The sequence below is a fragment of the Sinocyclocheilus grahami genome, unplaced genomic scaffold (assembly GCF_001515645.1).
Source record: "Sinocyclocheilus grahami isolate Dianchi unplaced genomic scaffold, SAMN03320097.WGS_v1.1 scaffold307.1, whole genome shotgun sequence".
NCBI lineage: Eukaryota > Metazoa > Chordata > Actinopteri > Cypriniformes > Cyprinidae > Sinocyclocheilus > Sinocyclocheilus grahami.
In genome coordinates this window covers 985,011-991,681 of record NW_015505486.1, presented here as the reverse complement: position 1 = coordinate 991,681, position 6,671 = coordinate 985,011, and the positions used below count along the sequence as shown (strand labels likewise).

At 35.8% G+C, this 6,671-nt stretch overlaps 1 pseudogene; it reads right to left on the bottom strand.

Annotated features, from left to right (window-relative positions):
* Positions 1 to 6,671, bottom strand: part of LOC107601555 (uncharacterized) — a 22,592-nt pseudogene that overhangs the window by 12,689 nt on the left and 3,232 nt on the right.

Sequence of the window (6,671 nt, the reverse complement as noted above, 5' to 3'; positions counted from 1 at the left end):
ACACAGGATCTGTCATACTAATAAATCATGTATCATGTAGAGCTGCTTAATATTTCTGCATGTTGTGATTTGTCATGTTATTGTTATAGATTTGCTGCATAATAAAACAATTTTTCGGTTAATGTGCACTTTAAAGTGTTCATGATAAGGACAGTTGATTGACATTTTTCTTTGCATACCTGAATAAACAACAACTGAGAGAACGAAATATTCTGCTAAATAACTGTATTTCAGAATCCATGTTTTAATGTTGCCTGTACATGAAAAAGTATTTAATGATTAGAATCACAATATCACACACAACAATCAACATACAGAAACACAAATGCCACTAAAACAATATTTAATGAAAGTTTTAATCAATTTTCTTTTGGTAAATCACTCGCACAATGAATACTTTGGACATTATAATTAGTTTTCTGACCTCCTCTAATAAACAGATCAAATGAATTATACCTGTGAACTCGTTCACATATGGAAAAGCCCAGAGTAAAATGAGAGGCCTCAGAAAATAAAGAGCACAACAACAAACTGACTCATTCACAGATCCTGAAACAAAAACAGATATCTTGAATTCAATGATATACAAACGCATACTGTGTATGGCTGAAAGAGTGTGATTATGATCATTGCAACACAACGAAAGCTTTTTTTCTTATTACAAACAAGAGCACACTTCTTGTAATTAAGTAGCTATATTATTTATATTATCATATGAAGAGTTCATATGCAACTTATTGCTAATCGTTTCCGTTTTTGACCATTTTCAAATATCATGTTTTTTCATTGTGCATTCCAATTAATCTCAATCAAACTGCAGTTGGGTTATTTTGATTAAGTAAAAATAACTTTTAAAAAAGATAACTAATGCAATGAAACACAATAAAAGCATGATAACATAATAAAAAACATGATTTTTGAACATTTTAAAAAACGGAGTTATCTGGTTTTGCAAATAAACTCTTCATATAGTAATTAGAAACACTCACCTTCAGAAACACCCCACAAGGCAAAAGCAAAGAACATGATGATATTTGGACAGACGACTAGAAACATCTAAAGATGGAAAAATGAATCTAGAGAGAAAATAAAAAATTATGTCTGAATGAAACGTAATAATGATTTTAGATATGTAACAATAAAAGCCCAAAATGGATGTTAATGAAGCCAATGAGAATATTTCCCTTACTTTTTCCTTACTTCAGATACTTTTCAGGTAACGTCTTAAACCTCACATACATTTAACTATATTTCTGTAGGCAGAGCAGCAGTGCAGATCCAGAAACATTGTGGTTATTTTTACAGTGCCAGAGTTTACTCAACCTTTTTTCTTGCTGTTTAAACCAGACTTCTACAAGTTCTCAGTCGAGCGCATCAAATAACATTTTCACAAGTAGCAGTCAACTTTGCCTTGCCAATAGGCTAGATTTGACAGTTGCAGCCAGCAGATAACTTAAGGAAACACTGTAGTTCAAATAATTCATATTCACAGAAGCAAATTTAGAGACGTTTCCAATCAATGTCAAATAGATGTTTAGAAGACATCTTTAAGATGTTTATGATTTAGAATGTATGTAAAACTGATGTCTTAAAGATGTCACAGCAGACGCTTTCCAGATGAAGCGATCTTTCACTGTCGGGCCAAAAGTGGGCATGATAGTGCATGCCAGGGCTAGTCGTGTTTCCACTGTCACTTCTGGGGCTTGATTGTGCCTTGTTGGGGCTTCCTCGGGGCCAATGGCCAGGCATTTTCGGCCTGCCGATTACCTTGGTCCAAAGCGGGTCAACTGGGGCTTGAGGACCAAAGCCCCATGTCATGAACAAAGACCAAGTTTATCTGAGTTAGGAGACTGTCGGCACCGCTGTTCATTCCCCATGTTTTCACATCAAGACACCAGCTGACATTAGCATTTTAAACATTTAAAACAGCAAGTATCTGAAATAACTTTTGCTATCCTATGGAAATTCCATTCATTGAATGCGGTAGAAATGTATTATATGTGACGCTAAAGGCTATGTATGCTAACCATTGGTATATAAATTGCTTTGCTGCTTTGGCTAAAAGGATAACAGTATAGTAAGACGAGGCAGTGCTCAAACATCCTCAGATTATATTATTTTGTGGAATATTAACATAAATGCTCATTCTTTTTAAAGAAATTTGACGCAAACATATTATGAGGGTTTATCAGTATTTTCCTATTGTGTTCGCCTTTTGACTTAAATGGACTAATGGAGTTGTTTTGTGCATTTCCGTGATCACAAATAAATGGAGCAGCCACAACTGAACAAGTGTGTTCTCTAATGTAACGAACATGACAGAAGCAGACATTTGGTCCTTACATGAAGACTTTAGAAAGACTCCAGCATCAATATTTTTGCCTGCATACCAATGATTTACAATAAAAAAAATGATTTGTGTCAGAAGTGCACATTAGTTATGCAATCAAACTAATATGTATAATTATTTAAAGTGAAGTCACTTAAAGTGAAGGGAGGCATGTTAAGGGAAGGTTGTTGTTAGCCCTGGCTCACACTGGCCCGGCAGTGGAAAAGTGACTATTGGTGTCAACCGTTCCTTTGTGCCACTTGGTGGTGATTTAGTAAACGTGTCACTTGTGACTGGGTTATATTTGCCGCCACGGCCTTGTGACAGTAATAGCTTTTTGGTTTACTACTGTAGTTCATTTGTCTACAATAGCCTAGAGGCCACAGCCATTTCAGTGGCATGTGTTGGCACAGACATGCAAACACACAAACCCAAAGATAAAAATGATACAGGACATAAAGTGTGAATCGCTGAATTCATTCCAACAAACACACACACACACAACACCTTTTTGTATGGGTTGACTTACCAAGTAGACGCAGTTCCAAATTTAACTTGGCTAAGGACACAGAATCCTCCTGTCTGTAAACTTTACAGGTGTATCGTCCCTCATCTTCAGCTCTCAGATTGTCCAGACGGAGGGAGAAGTTTCCATGTTGAATCTGATCAGTAAAGAAATGAGCTCTATCATGATAATCCTGCTGCTGGGACTCTGGTCGACTCTCACCATCTTGATACAGATGAACCAGAGTCTCTGAGTCTGTTCTTCTCCATTCCACCTTCCGAATTTGCTCTAATAAACGTTTGTTAACATAACAGGGCAGAACCCCAGAAGATCCCAGACGAACAACTGCTGGGCCAGAAGGACTGCGCACAGTGAGCCCAGAAACTGAAAAGACATTTTGTTCATAATATGAAATTCTGTTAAAGGTTGAATGCCATTTTGTACATGAAGATGAACCATTGTGTCTAGAGACAAGGCAAAATCCCTGTATTTCTGCATAATGCATTTGCTGTATATAACAAACACTCTAAATTAACAGTTTCCAACATTTTACAAATCAGTAATTCGGACATTTGGGTCAAACTTCTGATAATAAAGTGAAAACAAGAGTCACAACAGAGCAGCAGAAACATAAACTGCTGTTGGACATTTAGAAAAAAATCTGCTAATTGCTGTAAAAACTCATTGTGCTATATGCCACATTAAAACATACATTTATAGTTGATATACATTCCGGATTGTCAGTTCGCAGGAAAACAGTGCGCTGCAGCAATGAAAGACAAATTAAATGGATCACAGATAGCTGATTCTACATGACCTGAAAAGTCTTGTGTACGTCTAAAGCATTACTTTATTATCAGGGAATGGAAAGAGAGTGAATTTGTGGAGCAGTGGCACATACTAGACATAATCAACCAAATGATAATCATGTACAGGTTAGGCTCAGTTTTCTTTTATTTTTCACTTACCTTGAAAAAGCAAAGAGTGATAATCGCCTAGAGAGAAAGAAAAACCAAGGACAATTCAATAAAAGCTTTAACCCGTCAACAGCTTAAATGTTCTATAATCATTATATAATAATTACTTTTTATTTTTTGTTGTTTAGCTATTATAAAGGATAATTTTTGTGGCATTGCTGATCATTTATATTTCTTCTATTTTTGTTGTTCTTTCAAACTGAACAAGTATCGCAGCCACAAAGAGTATCGAGACACTTAAGCCACTTTTAAAAATGCCTAAATGTCAGTAGATAAAACAAAGCAAGTGTCATTTGTTGGTTTAAAAAAAGATGCACAATTTTTAAAGGGGTGGTTGATTGCGATTTCACTTTTTTAACGGTAGTTAGTGTGTAATGTTGCTGTTTGAGCATAAACAATATCTGCAAAGTTACCAGAAGATCCCAGACGAACAACTGCTGGGCCAGAAGGACTGCGCACAGTGAGCCCAGAAACTGAAAAGACATTTTGTTCATAATATGAAATTCTGTTAAAGGTTGAATGCCATTTTGTACATGAAGATGAACCATTGTGTCTAGAGACAAGGCAAAATCCCTGTATTTCTGCATAATGCATTTGCTGTATATAACAAACACTCTAAATTAACAGTTTCCAACATTTTACAAATCAGTAATTCGGACATTTGGGTCAAACTTCTGATAATAAAGTGAAAACAAGAGTCACAACAGAGCAGCAGAAACATAAACTGCTGTTGGACATTTAGAAAAAAATCTGCTAATTGCTGTAAAAACTCATTGTGCTATATGCCACATTAAAACATACATTTATAGTTGATATACATTCCGGATTGTCAGTTCGCAGGAAAACAGTGCGCTGCAGCAATGAAAGACAAATTAAATGGATCACAGATAGCTGATTCTACATGACCTGAAAAGTCTTGGTGTACGTCTAAAGCATTACTTTATTATCAGGGAATGGAAAGAGAGTGAATTTGTGGAGCAGTGGCACATACTAGACATAATCAACCAAATGATAATCATGTACAGGTTAGGCTCAGTTTTCTTTTATTTTTCACTTACCTTGAAAAAGCAAAGAGTGATAATCGCCTAGAGAGAAAGAAAAACCAAGGACAATTCAATAAAAGCTTTAACCCGTCAACAGCTTAAATGTTCTATAATCATTATATAATAATTACTTTTTATTTTTTGTTGTTTAGCTATTATAAAGGATAATTTTTGTGGCATTGCTGATCATTTATATTTCTTCTATTTTTGTTGTTCTTTCAAACTGAACAAGTATCGCAGCCACAAAGAGTATCGAGACACTTAAGCCACTTTTAAAAATGCCTAAATGTCAGTAGATAAAACAAAGCAAGTGTCATTTGTTGGTTTAAAAAAAGATGCACAATTTTTAAAGGGGTGGTTGATTGCGATTTAACGGTACTTAGTGTGTAATGTTGCTGTTTGAGCATAAACAATATCTCCAAAGTTACGACGCTGAAAGTTAAATGCAAACGGAGATATCGTCTTTTAAAATTATGGCAGTTTAATGCCTACAAAAATGGCTTGTAAGGACTATAACGAGTTACTTCACGGGTTTGTGATGTCACAAACCCAGATAAACCCCGCCCTCGGGAACATGCAGCAAAGGGGGTGAGGCCATGTTGTGCTGCTTTAGAGAAGAGGAAGAAAACTTGGCATGCACGAAAAAAATCTATTCATATATGAATCACGATTCTGTCTTCTAATGATTCTAATGGATTCACAAGTTTCAAAATCAATATTCTAAAGCAGCGGTTCTTAATACTGTTCCCCGTGTCCCCCTGCTCTGCATCTCTCTCTCTCTCTCTCATTCAGCTCAGCTCCAACAATGAACTGTTCCATTTATACACTTATTTTCACATAGCTATAAAAAGAGTTATAAATGGATGCATGTGCGGTTGCCGTATACTGTATTAAAGCTTTAAAGGGTCATGAAACCCCCTGTTTCAATTAGTTCTCACCACAGTTTTAAAAAACGCAAAAAAGTGGGCGCATGAGTGAGAATAACGCAATATCCGCCTTTGATCTCGTAGGTATCTGTTGTGCTTCGAGAGGGCAGAACTGTCTGTCTTGCTTGCACTTATTTCACTCCTCCCCTCACTGCAGCCGCCTATGGCAAGCCGTTTTAGCTTAAAATATCCCCAGCGTTACTTGTCATAATTGTATTTTTACTAGTAACAATTCAATAAGAGAGCTCTACAATTAAATTATCACTTGTAACAATGCCAATTAGAGAGCTCTCTAATTCAATTCTTACTAGTAACAGTTATAAATGTATCTATTCACTTACCCATTTCCAAAATGATTTTAGTTGAAAATAAATGGTCCTGCTGACTGTAAACTTTACATGTATATTCTCCCTCATCTTCAGCTTTCAGATCGTCCAGACGGAGGGAGAAGTTTCCATGTTGAATCGGATCACTAAAGAAGTGAGCTCTATCAAGATAACCCTGCTGCGATCGACTCTCACCATCTTGATACAGATGAACCAGAGTCTCTGAGTCTGTTCTTCTCCATTCCACCTTCAGACCCTCCATTAGTAAGAGTTCATCAACATAACAGGGCAAAATTGCTGAAGCTCCCAGAGGAACAAATGGTTGAATGAACCCTAAAAAAAAAAAATAATAATAATAATAATAATAAATATATATATGTATGTATATATACACACACATATATATATATATATATATATATATATATACAGTGGGTACGGAAAGTATTCAGACCCCCTTAAATTTTTCACTCTTTGTTATATTGCAGCCATTTGCTAAAATCATTTAAGTTAATTGTTTTTCCTCATTAATGTACACACAGCACCCCATATTGACAGAAAAACA